A 19,771-nucleotide genomic window follows, 5' to 3' on the forward strand; every position below is an offset into this window, starting at 1 on the left:
GAGGAATCCAAAGTACTGCTGGATAATTTAGAAGTAACCATTAAACAAAACCCAGGTCAACAATAGATACTTTAAAAATACTCTATGATAGGGCCTCCCTGGTGGTGCAAGGGGTTAAGATGCAACCTATAAAGCTATCTGCAGCTTCTGCAGCACGAGTTCGATCCCCGGCCAGGGAGCTACCATGGCGCAGCAGACCTCTCCTGACTCGCCCGTTTCTCCCCTCAGTAGTGTATTTCAGTCAATCTGCCCGTTCTGTTCGCCTCTCTGTCTCTGGTGAATCCTCTCCCTCCCCCCACCCCCACACCTCTGGCCTCTACCCCAGTTTTTGTAAGCATAAATACATCTTTAAAAAAAATACTCTATTATAATATATAGATGGTGATCATGAGTAGTATTTACACTATAAGATGCTCTGCTGAATTTCCCATTAAAATATTTAAAAAAAATCAAATTTAAAGATACACTAAATACTATTCATTGGATGGTTTAGAAAAAAAGTCTTTCAACGTCATATTTTACGTAAATGAAGTTCCTATGGACACTATTCACATCTGTATTGGAAACAAAATTTGCTCATTCATTTAAATGTTTGAAATAAAGAATTTCAGGTTTTACACCTATCTGTTGTTGGAAAAATGTATATATATATATACACACACACACAATGGAATATTATTCAGCAATCAAAAAAGATAAACTCATGCCATTCGCAGCAACATGGCTATGGAGCTAGAAGGGATTATGCTCAGTGAAATAAGCCAGAAGGAAAAAGGAATTATGCTTAGTGAAATAAGCCAGAAGCAAAAAGAAAAATATCGGATACAGGCAGCTAATGTATAGGGGAATATAGGGGAATCAAATAAGACATCAGTGTAAAAAAAATAATAAAGCTACAAAACACAACAAAGAAAAAGTGGACAATTATAAATCAGAGACATACTGCAGGGGAGGAGGAGGAAGAGGGATCAGAGGGAGGGAGGGAGGGAGGAGCACAGGGGACTGAGGTGATGGTGCACGGGTGCATTGGTGAAGGAAACTCTATGGGGACTACACCTGAGGGGGTGGGGGGAAGCAAATATTGTTTAAAAATGAACAATGATGTAAAAAATTTTTAAAAATAAAGTATTTGTAGGATAGGGCAAAATAAATATGAAAGCACTATGTAAAACTGTAAAAAAAATTAAAAATATAAAAAGCTTTCTGCATTGTAAAAAAAATACATATTCTTCCCTTAAAAACATATGAACTAAATATAGGATATTTTCCTCTTCCCCAAACATTTCAGTCAGGTAAATATTTATCCTCCTGCCCACTGGTTGGTAATTATAACTCATGTTTAGTTCCTTTACCTTCGAATCAGTAATTTACTTATCTCTTACAGTGTACTGCAAGACTGTTGGCCACCCATTTTTGAGTCATATCTTTCATTGAATATCCTTTTTATATTTTGTCCACTGAGATTATCGCAATCCACTGATATCTTCTTAGGCATTTATCTTTAAGAGGGCCCATTTGCCCTCCATAGGACTATCTCAGTTGACCTTTTCATTCATAGTTCTTTCTGTTTCTGACACTAACTCTTTACTCCAATTAAAATAGCCTCTCTATCTTCTATTGGACATATCATACATACATAGGTCTCACTTTGCAACCTGCTTTAACCACTACATCCTTAGTAATGCTCTTTTTGGCCTCTATGCATTTCTAGTTATTTTCCTTTAAGATAGTTGGCATTTAACTTTTCCCCTTTACAATAAACTAAACATTTCTTCTCCTGATGTCTTTCAATATGTATTCCATATACAGACCATTTGACAGTAAATCTCTTTGCCTTATGCTATGAACACTGCCATATGGTATTACTACTTTATTATACATATTGACATACTTTCCTATTTAATTATATTGTTCTTTTTCATAAAATAAACTTTGCATTTATGAGAATTGATCTTCCTTAAAGAGAGATAACTTCTGACTACTCTGCATTCCCAAGAGTGTCTACCACACTGCTGACAGAATAGATGTTTCTTAATAAGGTCTTACTAACTTCAGAAAAATTCATCAAGTATGTATAATACACAGTTATGCATAACTCATAAAATTGAAAGTTCTAACTACTTATGTCCCAGAGTTATTAATAGAAATCATATGCTTATGTTGAGTTATTAAATTGTTTTAGTTTAAAAATTTGTCTTATTTCTAATATCTCAGAATCTTTTTTTTCTTTCATCTTGTAGTCATTTATTTCATTTGTATAGTCAGAGTAAGTTTTACTGTTTCATCTAAATAAATAATACAAGAAATGAGCCAGACAGAAATCAATGCACCTGTAAAACAGAAATATAATGTGGTTGAAATGACAGAAGAAATAAAGCTGTAGAGTAAATCTCCAACAGCCTTTGCAAAGAAATCTAATTTGTGCTCATGGAAACAAAGAAATCTTGTTGCTAGCAGAAGAATTATGACATATGGAATTCCATCCTTCTGCTTCAAAAATGCAATTAAAAAGCATTCTATACTTGTTCATCCCAATTGCTATTGCAAGTAAGGGCACCTAAAGTCCAGCTGATTTTAATATTAGAATCCACAGTGCACTGCTATTAAACATTTCTTTCATTTTGGCAAAATGAATGTTTCCCAATTATTCATATCTAAAGAACAATATCACCCATTACTTAAGGATTTTAAAAAGCATCTCTTCAGAAAATCTTAACTGTAGAGATACAGCTTTAGCTTTCAGCAAAAAGATAGTGTGTATTGAGTGTCAAGTCCATGACACCTTTGTTCCATGAAAACATGGACAAATTTTAATAGAAGATCCTCGTGTTATCTTTGGGTAATCCCTTTACAGAAGAGAATTTGAAAAATTTGCCATACATTACTTTGAGTATGATAATGCATCATCTCAAAATGTAAATAGCTAAGCCACAATTCAGAAATGTAAAATAAAATTGTGAAAACCAAATGCATTCAGGCGTGTGGCATACTTCAGGATACAGAGAGTGAGTGAAACCATGTTAAACATGAAATTAATTCTTATTCATGAGTTTAACCCTGAAGGGATTACTCTTCCCAAGCTTGTATATCGGTGTCCTTTCATATTTCAAAATATCTGCAAGTCAAAGTTATTTTACACTGTGCTTATTTAATATAGCTTATGTATAAAACACAAAACATCTACTTACATAGCTATGACTCATCAATTATTTATAAAACAATAACAACAGCAGAAAATAGGTTTTCAACCCCATCTATAGAGCATTGACTAACCTTGGATCCAGAGTTAATTATCTTTATGCTTTGAAAAAACAAGTTAAGAGACCTATGGCAGTGATGTAATATATTGTATGAAGATCAAATGGAAGTGAGGGCATATGAGCCTTGGTTGAAGCTTCCCATTTCTTCAACTGAATCATTTTCCAAGTTTGTAACCTATACTCCTCACACAAATTTTCAAAAAATACCTTCAAAGTATCTAATTTCAAAGACATACATACATAGGAATGACCCTGGATATATTTAGCAGCATTAAACTATGAACTTTCAGTAAACATAGCTTTTGAACATAAATTTCCAAATAGTATTAGCTATTTGGAATTGAATTAAACATATGCATATGAAACGACATTGATAATTTTGTATTACATTTCAATTGTTCAGTCATCAACAAACCAATTTCATCTTACGTTCTCAAAAAGGTCATTTCTTTCCTTTGTTGGGTCCTGTCTCTGATTTAAAAAAAAATACAAAAAACAACTCTCAGGGAATTGGTGTTTCCAATGGAATTAATTTCTGAAGATTCAACTGAAATATGGAAATGTATTTTTCATCTCTATGCAATATAGCAGTGAGTTACTCCACTCCATACTATTTCAGTGTCAGCCTTGTTATCCCCACTGCTGAATTTTCATTTGATAGCTCCAAAAGTCAGAAACCACATCTTTACTTCCATATACTGATCAATATCTTCTTATGTCAATGTTAGTATTCCTTAAATGACATTTAATGATCAAAATCTAGGAGATGAGTGTGCAAAAATAATGCAATCCCAAGAGTTTGATCAATTTATCTGTTCCTGTTTCACTTTCATGCAGGTGTTTTGAGAGAGAAGCAGTAATGGGGCTGATCTGGCTGAAATAAAGATGAATATAACTGGGAAGGAAAACACATATAGATAAGAGGTAGTTTCTATACAGGGTAAGAAATCAAGTTATCAAACAGTGAGTCCTTTATTAAATCAGTGCTGAGGGTTCAACATATTTGAGAAAAAAATTGGGCTCTAAAAAGCAAAACTAGGCATTAGATAAAGCAGGAATTAAACTCACAAACATCTCAAGAAGTCAGGATTTTTTCCCATACTAAAACCGCTCATGACCTAGTCTATAGTCATAGATACTTTTCCATTCATATCTTTGAAGTAATTTTGTTAATGATACTTTGGCTATTCTGTCTTCTTTTCCTTCCCCTGTCTCATACTACTATAGACCCTTCTCCTCTTCAACTTTTTTTTTTAAAGATTTATTTATTTATTTATACAAGCACCGGATACAGTCAGAAGCGTGGGAGGGTGAGAAAATCCACCAGAGCCAGAGCGGGGAACAGAACAGACAGACTGATGAAATACACTGCTGAGGGGAGCAGCGGGTACAGCAAGAGAGGTCAGCGTGCCATGTGGGACCTTTGCCTATGACAGGGGATCGAACTGGTGCTGCAGAGGCTGAGGGCAGCTTCGCAGGCCAGCATGAAACTGCTGAGCCACCAGGGGAGGCCCTCTTCAACTTCTTAAAGGCAAATTCCTCACGGTTCTGTCCTGGTCTTCCCTTCTCACCTCTTCTAGGTTCTCCTCCGAGGAGATTCCTCTATGTTTTCTCTTTGACCCCTCTCTTGAATACATGCAGCATTGTTTTTGTTTCTCAGAGAACTGATAAAGGCCTTTCTTAAGTGACCAGTAGTTGTGTCCAAAATTGCATTTTCTATAATGTAAACTTCAAAGTGAAGGCAAATTGTGCCCAAGAACAAGCATATCAATTTCACAAAATTTTCATTCTACACAGGGCATAATAGTGTTTTATCATGTTTTGTAAAAAATATGAGAATTCAGAGAAAGGGAGAAAGTATTAAATAAACTCCCATTTTTTTTTTCCTACAAAGCATTTTTCAGCTTATTTTACAGACAAACTCAATTTTTTTCATCAATGATTTTTATTGCTTAGAGGGCCAAATCCAGTTATCTTGTTTTAACCAAAGCTCTACTTATTGTGATTTTCCACCTTTATGAGTTACAACATTTTTCTGTAAAACCTCTCCTTCTTCAAATAGGCCTTCTTATATAATCAGATTCTATATGTGAAATGCCATCAGTTCTCCAGATGGCATTGTCTTATACATTTCCATCTCAATTTCTAAGCTCTTCACTGGAATGTCTCTAAATCATTCTGAGCAGGTTTTCCTTCTCTTCTACATTCTCAATAGTTATCACTGATTTGGCATTTAAGAATATATTAGTTGGGCCTCGTGGTGGCGAAGCAGGTTGAGCGCAGTGCTGTGAAGCGCTCTGCAGCCTCTGCAGTGCGAGTTTGATTCCTGGCAGGCCAGGGAGAAACCCCCATGGTACGCAAATCTCTCCTGTCTCACCCGCTGCTCCCCTCAGCAGTGTGATTCCATCCATCTGCCTGTTCTGCTCCCCAATTCCTGTATAAAAATAAATAAATCTTAAAAAAAAGTATTATCTTAGAAAAAAAGAATATATTAGCTGGCGAGCTGTTTTGAAGTGTCTGTTATGTTTCAGTAACAATTTTTTCCCTTTAAACAAAGATTACTAAATATTTTAATGACACTCAAGCACAAATTTTAAAGATTAGTAACAAAACTACTTTTTTGCATGTATATATATATATATAAAACAAAGTTGAAAACATGCAATATGATGCTAAAATGTTAGTATTCATTACTGGTTAGATAATGATATTTTTGATTTATAGGAAGTCATTAATAGCCAAATGCTTTTCTTACAATATAAATATTGTGTTTGGAATGCTTAGTTACAGATGGAAAAGAAATACATATTTGAAAATATTGAATGAAAAAAATATGACCAGAAAAATAGGCCTAGTACTAGCTAGTTTTCCATGTGCAAACGGAATATATTATTTCAAGTGTGATGTTAACACATTTACATGTTAAGTTTTAAACTTCCACATAGTAAAACACAGCTCTTAAAATTCAACAATGTTTTATATAATTTATAGCTAAATTTTCAGATTAATATCAAGGGAAACAATCATGAAATACAATGGTTGCTGATAATGAGTGAATACTTTTCTAAGGATGAATATATAGAAAGAATAAATGAAGATATCATTAAACTATGCTGAATAATAATAATTAACTAGGCCCATGTGCTAGGAGTCAAATCAACATTCTTCATTTTTAGTAACATTTACTATGTTTGATATAATGAACAAAAAGTTCAACCAGGCTTTCATTTCTAGGACTGTTCAGTTATTGTAAGGTGCAATCAGAAAGCTTTAATACTGTTCTTATTCAATTGGTACAAAAAGAAAACGACTAAGTATACCCACAGTCCTCCTATATACAAGTGAAAAACTAAGAAGCACTAAATGCAAAAGAAGGTATTTCTGACCTTCAAAAATTACAAAAACACTTTGAAAATATTTTGACATTTATCTCATTTTGCCTATATAATGAGGATAACATTTATATGCCAGAATGTTAGAACACTGGGAAAGTCAGATCAGACTGAGAGGGAGGCTGCTCTGGTAACAGAACTGTTTATGGGTAGCGGTGGTTGGGGATGGAAGTGGTGACACTTCTTTGGGCTTTATATAAGTTGGAGGCCCCTTTTCCAGGTTGTAGCTGTGGAAGGTCACCAAGTATGAGGCATGGAGTCAGGGAAAGGTCATGGGTCATGAAGACTGGATGATTCACTGCCTGTGCCCATCCTCGACTTCTCAAGGTAAAATTTAGTACACTCACATATAATCGTTGCCATTAGTGGATACTGTCTAGGAAATCTGTTAAATGGTGTCATTTTTCACTTTGTGAGTCCCATGCAATGGAAAACCTGTGGTGATAGTTCAGAAGTCACAAATTATACACTATGAAATTAGAGCGTTGGGCCAGATTTACCATATTATCCCAGGGACAACGTTTCCCAGAAATATTTGGGCTTTGTAAGTATTATAATTTCATTATTTTCTATGTAAAATTAAAACCTAAGTTCAAAAATAAAAGATATTTCCATAAATAAAAGCACAGAAAGAGATTTCATATATTATAAATCCTATGAAGTAGGAAATAATCATGATTTTTTCCCAAAGATATTTAAATACACTCTGATTTATTTTTCAGGATACATGTGTTGTACACATGCTGAAAAAACCTGAATATTGGAAATAAGCCCACGAGTGACTTTTTTGGTCAAGTCCTCTAATTCTATCATTATAACAGATAAAATACTGAATAGATAAATGAAAAAGAAATATCAACTTCATTAAATTAATAATATGTGAGCATTAAGTGACTAAAGTGAATTTCTGATAATATTTTTAAATTGTAAGGTTAAAAACCTCTAGGAGGAGAAATACAAAGTAAAATGTAAAGAAAATATTTACCATTTCTACAAACCAATTTATTAATTAATAACTATGTTGATGACAGAAACAAAGAATATGGTGGAAGACAGTTCTCATATAACCCCCAGACTATTTGTGCTCCAAATAATTCTGCTTATTCCTCAGAAACAATATTTATAAAACTACCTTAAATTCATATGTATGTACACACACGTATATGTTCACTGCTTTCAAAGCTCATGAACAAACATTGATTCATATGATCTTCACAAAAAATCTGATGTTAGATGATTCTGGCATAGATATTTTTATTTTATAGATATAGATGCTAATTCTCAAAGCTAAGTGACATGTCCAAAGTCACGCAGGCTTAATCTAGAACTTAAACTCAGACTTCCTAAATCCATCCTTCTATCCCTTCTAGCAAAATTTTAACCTTTAGCTTTATTAAGTACTACAAAATTATATAATCAAAATTGAACCTCATTGCTTCTTGCTCATTGTCTGGGTGTGACTTTCAAATGAATCTATCAAATTCAAAAACAATGTAAGAACAAATGAATGAAGATAACTGAAAACATATAATTACAAAGTATGTTCATATTCAATACTTTTTGACTATAACAATTTGAGTGAAGTAGAAGAAAATGGCTCAATCTAGTTCTTTTACTTATTTATTTTTTGGTTCCCAAGTTTTATTCACGAACTCATACAAAATATTCCAAGTAAATGAGCTTTAATCCTCATCTTCCTCCTCCTCTTCGTCCTGATTAATCTGGAAGTAACGTAATTCGTAACTCCCTTTGCTGTTAGCGACTACGTGAAACCAGTCACGTAGATTGTTTTCTTCAAATATTTTTTGGTGAGATATTTCAAATACCTTTTGGAGAAAGGCACCTCGGAAGTTACAGTGATCTTGCTCTTGCTCTGTTCTATGGTCACGGCCCCTCCACCGAGATTCCCGGCCTTCCCGTTCACTCTGATGCGCTCCTGAAGAAACTGCTCAAAGTTGGCAGCATCCATGATTCCATCTTCTACAGGGATGAACTTCAGAACTTGCTTCTTTTTTTTGCCCCCCTTGGCCACAAGTTTTTTCACGGGCGCCATGGCGGCAGTGGAGGCAGAAAGGGAGCGGGGAACTAAATCTAGTTCTTTTAAATTGTGATTTAAAAGTTTGATTGCTCTTTCAAGTGATTAGTGAAATCAATTCAATAAAATTTTGATGATTACCCTACTGTCTCAATTTTATTTCCATTAAATGAGAAATAAATTTAAGAGATTTTTTTTGCTTCAAGAACATGTCTATTATACTACGAAATTCTCAATCTAAATAGTAGTGATAATGGCTTAATGTGTTGACAGAGCTCATGCTAAGAATTCTTACATACAATAAAGAGCTCAGATGCAAAACCAAAATTCCCTATCCATTTCTAAGAAATTTTCATAGAAAATTCATATGCATTCAGCTGAAAAAGAAAACCTTTGTGTGTGTCACTTACACTTGCAGTGATTGCCATAGACTCAGATGTTGCTATTAATAAGGACCCCTGCTGCTGCCTTTGCATTTCACGATTTATCACCTTCACATCTAAGTGGTAAGAGGTCAGATCAGACAGAGGAAATTTCACTCAGAAATGACATTTTGCCTTCCATAGCCAGTACTTTAAAACATACTAATTCATACTTAATTAATGGCTGACTTTTGTGTCAATATGATTTTATTCATTGAGGTTAACCATGCAAGCTGCTACTTTTTAAAATAAAATTCTTCAATACTGTTGCCACGAAGGTTAAAAATGGACCTCTATAATTAGAAGTTCCAACTCCTCTCTCTTATTGAAGAAATTGGTAACTACATGAAATTTCATTCACAAGATAAAAATCAAGAAATGATGTAATATAAAACATGATGGTTCATATTACAACCTTTCCAAACTCTAATTTATACTCAGTGTATTTGTTTACTTACTCTCTTTCATTAACATTTATGAAAACATCCAAGTATTTACAGCTCTAATAGATGAGATACATAGCAGTGCTTTGTTGACTTTTGTTGTCTTTACAAGGCAGCTAAATAAATAATAGTTTATGTGCTTAGAATGTAACACCAAGCCCAGTTTTACCAGTACTGTGTTTCATTATTACTTGGACCTGAAATATATAGCAATTAGAAATAAATGTATCACTCACTGGGAATATTCATGAACCTGAAAGATCAAATTTATATTCTGCATGTTAAGTATCTCATCAATTTGGAATAAGTTCAATAGAGAGCAATGTTTCTTTGAGACTATCAAATAATTAGGGGTAAACATTACACTCCCTTTTGTAATCTAATACTATCCAATCTTGGTTCAGATTTTATTTTCAGTTACTGTCTTTTAATATATTGCTCTTAGTATATAATGTTTCCCAAGGATACTGTTCCTCTTGGAAACTACCATTTCATGCTAGAGATAAATTACACCATAGTCACATGGAGACTAAGTACAACTGATGTGAAAACGTATCTCCTATAAAACTCAAAAAGTGACATTAGTTGTATGAGTGCATAGAGAACTGACTGCCTAATTCTATGCTATGGTAACCTATGGTCTCCAATATTATCAGTACATTGTATTTAGAGATCTTTTCAAAAAGCCTAGCTTGCCCTATTTTATAGCTCATAGAGAACTATTTTATAGTTCATAGAGAAGTAATAGGATCTTAGTTTTCAAAATTTAAGTTTTAGATAAAAAACTTAAAAACATTAAAAACCTTTGAACATATCACCAATTTCTGATGAGCACCTACCTCATTCTTCTCCATTCAGCCACTTGAAGAGAAACTAGTTGTCAGACATTTAATACAGATTAGATTGACACTGCCTGATATTATACAGCATTTTGTGGTTCTTAGGGTCTTGCTAGAGATGTCCTGAGTTTTAAGGTCACCCAAAGCTAAACCACACCACTTTCATAGAAATTAAATATCTCACATTATACACAACATGTGTATTGCAGATAGATAATTTAATGTAATAACTGCATTGTTAATGACCATCTAAAAGATGGATTGTTTTTTACTTTAATGTATCCGACTTGTTAATTAAAATTAAGCCCTATGTTCATTTTGACTGATGTACTAAAATATTTGGTAATATAAAGCAAGCCTTTTTGTGACATCAAAATAATAACTAAAGGATATACATTTGTCCTAAAATGGGTGACATGTTTGTATCAAATTTTATGACAACGTGTGTAAATGATCTTTTGATTAACTGGAAACTGTGGTCAGCATTTTCAATTGTTGTGATTGTCCTGTATTTAGTATGTAAACATTTATTTTGGAATAATTATGGAAAAGTTACAAATTTGTAAATAGAGTTCCAATATAACCTCCACAGAGTTTGTGGTTATATATACCGTATTATTCATGGTACAATTGTGGAAAGTAAGAAGCCAGTGTTGGTACATTACAGTTAACTGAGCTTCAGACTTAATTTTTTCACTGATAACTTTTTACTGTTTTCAGATCCAATCTAGAATGCACTCATTGCATTTAGTTGTCATGTCTCCTTAGAATATTCTAGATTGTTACAATTCTTCAACTTTGTTTTTGATGAGCATGACGTTTGGAGGAGTACTAGTCAGATATTTTGTAGGATGTTCCCTAACTTGGCTTTACATGATACTTTTCTTAGGATTAGCTTATGATTATTGGTTTTATAAATAACAAAATCTTCTGAGTTGGAGTACTCTTCCTATTGTAAAATGTAAAGGCCATACTATTTTAATATAATATCACAAAGATGTTAGTTTTGATCTTTGTTTCAGGTGGTGTTTACCAGGACTCTCCACTGTAAAGTGACTATTTTTCCTCTATTATTTGAAAATGAGCCATTAAATATAACCTAAACTTTAAGGATGGATAAACTATCATCTGGAGGAAGAGAGTGGTAATCTAATAGTTTTTTGGGAATTCTTTGGTAATGAAGATTTTTTTCCCTTCTTTCCCATTACCTATTTTAAAACATCAGAATACTGGTTATTATCACTATCTCATGTCAATGATGTCACTTTGTAAAGTAAGTTATTTATTTACTCACATGAGTGTATCTAATTAAAAAGCAATTTGGAGTGAAAGTTATTCTTTTTAATTCCCTGCTTTTTACTTTCTATAAATGTGTTGCTAATAAATATTTAGAATTCATTTATTTCATTGAAGTAACATTGGTTTACAATGCTATATATGATTTAGGGGAGATAGAGTCACACTTTCTCAGATGTTTATCACGACATACCAACGCTGAACACAACCCCTTCTCATCTGGAATAAAAATTACTTTGACAGTTTTGCCTATTATTGGAACCTCTAACTTTCTATAAGAGAAAAATATATTTTCTTTTCTAGAAATGACTAGTTTTCTTATTTTATGAAAAGAGATTGCATGTAAAGTGAGAATCTAAAATATTATCAGTAGATTTTACTAGCAATGAGACAATAACATTATACTTATTAAATATTTAAAGTGCCCTATAACTTTAGCAATTCTTATAATCATTTTAATAAGTTTTTCTTCCTGTAAAGATGCTCTGTTAGGTAGCCTCGTGATTAATCCAAAGATGTGCACTTGACCTGCTTCTCTGTATCCAGAGAGACTTACTCATGATTCAAAAACCTTAAAAACCTCTCCCTTTTAAGCAAATTTAAATTAAAAACAGAGTGAAATTAGGTTGAATGTACAAATATTTTCTCTCATTGTAAAGAGTGTCTTTTGTTTTAATGATAGTTTTGTGGTGTAGCACTTTTTCACTTGTTATAGTCCCATTTGTCTATTTTAGTTTCTGTTTTATTAGCTGTTGTAGTCAAATCCCCAAAGATATCACTACAGCCAGTGTTAGGAAACATTTTGTTTACATTTTCTTCTACATTACTTCATGGTTTCAGGACTTATGTTCAATTTTTTACCAACTTTGAATCATCTGAAGTCTGGGACTGTGAAGCCTCTCTTGTACTTTTTTGTCAGGAGTACCTTGGCTATCTGAGTTGTCTGTAATTCTGTACAAATTTCACCAACTCATACAACACAAAAACAAACAACTCATACAACAAAAAAACAAGATGTGTTGTACAGAGATGTGTGAACTGACAACACTAAAACACATGCAGTGTTGTAAGCCAACTTTCCCTTAATAAATATAATAAAAGATAAAGAGAATTTAGGAAGTGAAACACCAAGAAATATAATCAAATTTCTACATTGGGGCCTCCCCGGTGGCGCAGTGGTTGAGCGCTGGGTTGCGAAGCTGCCCACAGCCTCTGCAGCACCAGGTCGATCCCCGGCTGCTCCCTGGCCACCAGAGGAGGGTCCCGCATGGCGCGCAGACCTCTCCTGCAGCCCGCTGCTCCCCACAGCAGTGTACTTCGGTCCTTCTGCCTGCTCTGCACCCCACTCTGGCTCTGGTGAGTTCTCTCACCCTCCCGCGCTTCTGACTATACCCAGTGCTTATATAAATAATAAAATAAATCTTTTAAAAAAAAATTTCTACATTGTTACCAATATACTTTTTGGAATCTAAATTTGTTTTTTTTTCAATCTGACATCCTGGGCTCATTCATTTATTCCTTCATTCCCCATGTTTTTAGGTTAGCAGATGTGAAATTCAATGCTAGGCTCTAGAGATACATAGAAGGAAGGATAATCTCTACTTGTAGGGAAATTATTATCTTATATGGGAGACAGGCAGTAACTCAACAATAACTTCACAGTGAATATGTGCTACTCTAATTATGGAAGAGGGAAGTTTGTGAGGCACAAAGCCAGAAGGTTTCCCTTTCCCTGGTAGGCTACTAGAAATGTCTTGGAGCAAGTGGCATATACTCTAGCTTAAGAACAGAGGACTGGTAGAAATTCTTAAGAAAGAGAAAAGTATATATGAAGGTACAGCGATTTTCACAAAACAGGCTACCTTCAAGGAAATACAGTTTTGCACGAGGAAAAAAAGTTTATGTAGGTTATAGATAAGAGGGCTGAGGAAAAGAGCAGAGGCCGAAACATGAATAGACGTTTCCCATGAATGAAATTTCACTTTAACCTGAAGGGGGAAGAATTTTAAGTAAGCTTTATACATTATTTGAATTTTAAAGCATATTCTAGTGTCAAGACAGAAACTCAATGCAATTACAGTACATACAGTATGCAGAACTGACTATGGCAATGGTGATTACTAAACTGATGAGAAAACAAAATTGATAGTATTTGGTAAGCTGGTTAACTTTTCATAATGAATAATGGGTTTACCTTTTGGGAAAGCTTGGGTATTAGGAGAGTAAGATAAACGTTCTTTAGGGTAATGGAGTTAAATAATTTATGAATTGTAGTTATTTGGAGATGAAGCCATTGCCTGATTTAACAAAGGTGATATGTTCATGAAAACACTTTTTTTTTTTTTAAGATTTATTTATTTATTTATTTATACAAGCACTGGGTATAGTCAGAGGCACGGGAGGGTGAGAGAATTCACCAGAGCCAGAGCGGGGAGCAGAACAGGCAGAAGGACCAAAGTACACTGCTGAGGGGAGCAGCGGGCGGCAGGAGAGGTCTGTGCGCCATGAGGGACACTTGCCCGGTGGCCGGGGATCAAACTGGCACTGCAGAGGCTGCGGGCAGCTTCACAACCCAGCGCTCAACCACTGCGCCACCAGGGAGACCCTGAAAACACTTTTTTGGGGGCAAAGTGTTCTAAGGAGTTTTAAAAAGTGTTTTCCATTTAAATTGTTAGCAATTCAACTAGTTGAATAATGAAGAAAAGCTAATATTTTCAATATTTTTGTAGTTGAATCCTTAACCCTCCACCATCCAAATAGAAAACAGAACAAAGCCAAGGGAACTCTAGAGGCAAACTGATGCATAGCAACATTAAAACTATAAACTTTCCAATTTATATATAAACATATAATTTGTAGGGTCCAGTACAAAATGAAAAAGCAGGTTTCTTAAAAGAAAAAAAAAAACAGTAAATAAGTGCTAATTCAAAAACACTAATTCAAATATATATGTGTGCCCCTTATCTACTGCAGCACTGTTTACAATAATCCCACATTTATTGCAGTACTACTTACAATAATCAAGAACTAGAACAAGTCTTCACTGATTAACAAATGGATAAAGAAGTTGTGATATATATAAACAATGGAATACTACTCAGCTATAAAAAAGATGAAATCCTGCCATTTGCAACAAATGGATGGCCCTAGAGAGAACTCTGTTTAATGAGACAGCATGGCAGAGAAAGGCAAACAACATATGATTGTACTCATTTGTGAATTATAAAGAAAACAAACTGATGAACTAAATAAAACAAAATAAACTTCTGAACTATAAAACCAATTAGTGGTTTCTAGGAGGGAAGGGAGAAGAAATGTGGGTAATTTGGTCAAAGAGGAACAATGGTATGTTGAATGATTGGAATTTTAATGGTGATCTGAAGATAGTATATACACATAATGCAATGTTACTTGGACAAAAAAAAATTCTTCTAGCAAGTATGTTTCCCTTTCTTGGCCCTCATAGTTAAGGGTTTGAGAGCATATACAGCAAACTCTTGAACAACATAGGTTTGAACTGCACAGTTCCACTTATTAGTTGTTCAATAAATATTACTAGCACATAAAAAATTAAAGTGGTGACATCATACAATTCTCAAAAAACTGAACGAATAATAAAGATACAATATAATCAAGTCTAAGTCCATAAATCTAGTAACAGTAAAAATGGACCAATTCCTTGGAAAACATATTCTGCCAAAACTCACAAAAGAAAATAGACTATTTGAATAGGCCCATATATACTAAAGCCATTGAATAAATAATTAATAATTCTAAGCAGAACGCACCAGGCCCAAATATATTCACTGGTAGCTTCTAGCAAACATTTAGGAAAGAGATTAGATATAATCTCTTTCAAATTATAGAAGCAGAGATAATACTTCTAATTTGTATAAGGTCAACATCACTCTAGTACCAAAACCACACAGACATTTCAAGAAAAGAGAACTAAAAACTAATACTGCTCATAAACAGATGTCAAAAATCCTCAACAAAATGTAGCACATTATAAATAAAGTATAAAAGCTAGAATTATTATTAAAAAAAGAATTATTCACAACAGCTAAGCAGGACTTATTAAGCACTGGAAAATAAATTAATGTAATTAATCCCATCAACAACTGAAAAAAGAAAAATCACATAATTAGATCAACAAATGTAGAAAATGCATTTTACAAAATCCAACACCCATTTATGATAAATAAGAAATAATGGGAACTTTCTTTACTTGATAAAGACTATCTACAGAAAACCTACAACTAACATACACTTACATCAGAAACTAAACGGCTTGCCCACTAAAATAACATACAAGGGAAAAATGTCCCTGAACACCACTCATTTTCAACATTATACTGCAATTTCTTGCTAATGCAGCAAGATAAAGAAATAAAATTTATACTGACAGAAAGAAAAATATAACACTGTCTTTACTTGTAGATAACATGATCACCCATATAGAAAATGTGAACTAACTCACGGAAAAATAGCTAGAATTAATAAGCAATTTGAATAAGTTTGCAGGACATAAGGGTAGTATGTAAGTCAGCTGTATTCCTACCTATCAACAATGAACAAGTGGAAGCTAAAGTTAAAAACACAGTTCCATTTACAGTAGCACTCTCCAAAATAAAATATATATAAATCTAAAAAAATACGGAAAAGCTCTACATGAGAAAAACTATAAAACCAATGAATAGTATCAATGAATAGTAAACAAAGACATACTACATATTAATGGATTAGAGGACTCAGTATTATCAATATATCCGTTCTTCCCAATTTAATCTATAGATTTAATTCATTTTGATCAAAATCATACTAAGTTATTATTTTACTGGTATCTACAAACTGATTCTGAAGTTTATCTGGAGGGGCAAAAGACCTATGACATTCAATACAATATTAAAGAAAAAAGCTGGAGAACAGATGTAACCTATCTTCAAGACCTATATTAGTGAAGACAGTGAAAGTTGGTGAAAGAACAATTAGATCAATGTCCAATGATATACCCAGATAAAATATAGTCAACTGATCTTTGATGAAGAATAAAAGCAATACAATGGAGCAATGATATTCTCTGAAACAAATGATACTACAACAACTAAACAATCACATTCAAAAGAAATTAGACACTGACCTTAGTGCCCTCATAAAAAATTAACTCAAAATTCATTACACAATGTCATCACAGTGTCATGACTCAGGTAAAATGCACCTGCAGCGTGGAAATCATAAGACCCTGATTATGGCAAAAGTATGAAACTCCTAAAAAAGAACACAGAAGAAAATCTAGATGGGCTTGGGTTTTGTAGTAATTTTTTAGATGAAACAACAAAGACAAGATCCATGCAAGAAATAATTGATAATCTGAAATGTCTTTAAAATATAAAACTTTTGCTCTGGAAGGCATGTGCATTCATTAACTACCAACTAAATACGTTTTCCTCTAGAATTTACTACATGAAGTAAAGTATAAAATTTGTAAATGCTAATCACAATAAAAGAAAATATAATGACCTAACAAGTTACCTTTAAAGTTGTAGTCTTATAAGGAGCCATCAGGGACAGTAAGTCTAGGGGCAAACAGTTAAAATTTACACTGTTCCAACTGTGTAACTCATGGTGAAATAGATTTTTTCCAGCCTACTGAAATATATAGTTGATATATAACACTGTATAAAGTTTAGGATGTATAATGTGAAAATCTGATATACACATTTAATGCAAATGACTATTACAATGAAGTTGGTTATCACAGCTATCAAAAAACAGCAATAAAAAAATAAAAACTTCTGCTCAGTGAATGGCAATGTCAAATAACAAAGATAAGTCACAGATTAAGAGAAAATATTTGCAAAATATACATGTGATAAAAGACTGTTATTCAAAAGTAATGTTGTCTTTAAACTCAACAATTAAACAATCCAATTTAAAACTAGGCCAAAGAACTGAACAGACACCTCACCAAAGAAAATATACAGATGGCAAATAAGCATATGAAAAGATGCTCCAGTCACATGACATCAGTAAGATACAAATTAAAAGAACCTTGCAATATCAATACACACACAAGATCTGGAACACTGACAATACCAAATGCTAACAAATATGTGAAACAACTGTAATACCCATGCCTTGGTGGGGAGAATGTGGTAATGCAAAAAATGGTACAGCCTCTTTGGAATATATAATGAAACATAGTCTTACTATATGATCTAGTAATCATGCTCCCTAACATTTACCCAAAAGAGTTAACATTTTATGTGCACAACAATTCCTGTACACAAATGTTTTATAGCAGCTATATTTTTAATTGCCCAAACCTGGAAGTAACCAATATGTCTTTCAATAGAGGAAAGGATGAAACAAATGTGGTAATTCCAGGTAATATTTTTCAGCACTGAAAAGAAATGAGCTATTAATCCAGGAAGTGACATATTTTTATATATCAATAAGTAAAATAAGCCAATCTGAAAGGCTGCATACTATGTGATTCTACCTATATGATACTGTGGCAAAGGTAAAACTACCAAGACAAGAACAATGATTACCAGAGGTTGGTTGGGGGGAAGGATGAGAAGGCAAAGCACAAAGGATTGTCAAGGCAGTAAATACACTCTGTATGATATTTAATAAGGGATATGAGTCCTTACACTTTTGTCAAATCCATAGAATATACAACCCCAAGAGTGAACCTTAAAGGAAACTATGGACTTTGGGCGATTCTGTGAATCAATGTATCATTCTGGTGAGTAATATTAATAATGAAAAAGGCTATGTACCTGTGGGGGTAAAGGGAAAATGAGAAATTTCTGAAGTTTCTGTACAAACTTTGTTGTAAATAAAACTGCTCTAAAAATTGCCCTGAATTTAAAAAAGAAAGTGCTAATAAAGGTATTAAAACACAATATATATAAATATATTTATAAATATATTTATTTCTTTATATATATAAAGAAAAAACTGTGTTTTACATATATATATATATATATAAAAACTGAGGCAATAATGAGAATAAATAAAAACTAAACCACAAAGATATTTTTGATTATTTTTGATGTTACAATTTTATGAATACAATAAATATTTTTAATATGACAGCTTTATTGCTCATTAAGATTTTTCTGCTCATATTTCTGCAAATTTATCATTAAGTCATCACAATTTATAATTTTTAACTTCATTATTCATTAATAAAACTGAAAACAAGTCAGTCTTCCATGAACAATGCACTATCACAAATAAATTTTTGATAACTTTTAGCTTTGAGACATCTTTCTGCTCATGTAACTGTTACATGTAACTGTTAATCTTTATTTTAAGCTATATTTGGAAATGTAAATTTTTGTACACATCTTGATTTGATTCACATGCAAAAATATTCTACACAATGGAAAAAAAAAGGTTAAAATCTTGACATTTGCAATGACATGGGTGTAACTGAAGGGAATTTTGTACACTAAATAAGTCAGAAATAATAAATACTGGATTATTTCACTTATATGTGGAATATAAAAAAACAAAACAAAGGAACAGAAAAAACTAAACCAAAACAAACCCTAGAAATGTGACCGTAGAATTTGGAGTACTGGGAAGGGAGGAAGAGAGGTATGAAGCAAGGGGGGAGGAGAGAGGCAATGAGCTTTGATGCAGGACTACGGATGCTTTAGAGGTGGGCACAGGACAGTTACATATATCTGAAGAGGGGTGAAGCTACACACCTAAATCATACAGTATTATAAACCAGTATTATCTCAATAAAATTTACAACTAAAATGGCATATTTAACTCTGTATATATCACTTTTGTGTAAGTTTTAATATTAATTATAAATTTATTCAATTATATCTTAATCGCTCTGACATTTTTTACAACTTAGAGACTTTATAATAGATCACATATGAATTTATGATTTGTGTATAATTCAGGATCCCTTTTATATAATCAATCTGTATAAAAGTTTACTGCCATATCACTACCAGTATGCATCTTTATTCTGATTTTGGCAAGATGGTCTCCGTAGAGAGGACATTCTTTTATGTGCTTTTTGATCTATGATTTAGGTCATACAATTATCCTTC

At 33.1% G+C, this 19,771-nt stretch overlaps 1 protein-coding gene and 1 pseudogene across 2 annotated transcripts in view; both read right to left on the minus strand.

Annotated features, from left to right (window-relative positions):
- THSD7A (thrombospondin type 1 domain containing 7A) overlaps positions 1-19,771 on the minus strand; it is a gene marked incomplete at both ends in the record, with an annotated part of 412,533 nt that overhangs the window by 325,063 nt on the left and 67,699 nt on the right. The gene's annotated exons all lie outside the window — the stretch shown is intronic.
- LOC311168754 (large ribosomal subunit protein eL22-like) lies at positions 8,335-8,705 on the minus strand (annotated as a pseudogene). Its single transcript has one exon. The product of its transcript is annotated as a large ribosomal subunit protein eL22-like (transcript).

This window comes from Talpa europaea, assembly GCF_964194135.1.
Source record: "Talpa europaea genome assembly, chromosome: 3".
Taxonomy (NCBI): Eukaryota; Metazoa; Chordata; class Mammalia; order Eulipotyphla; family Talpidae; genus Talpa; species Talpa europaea.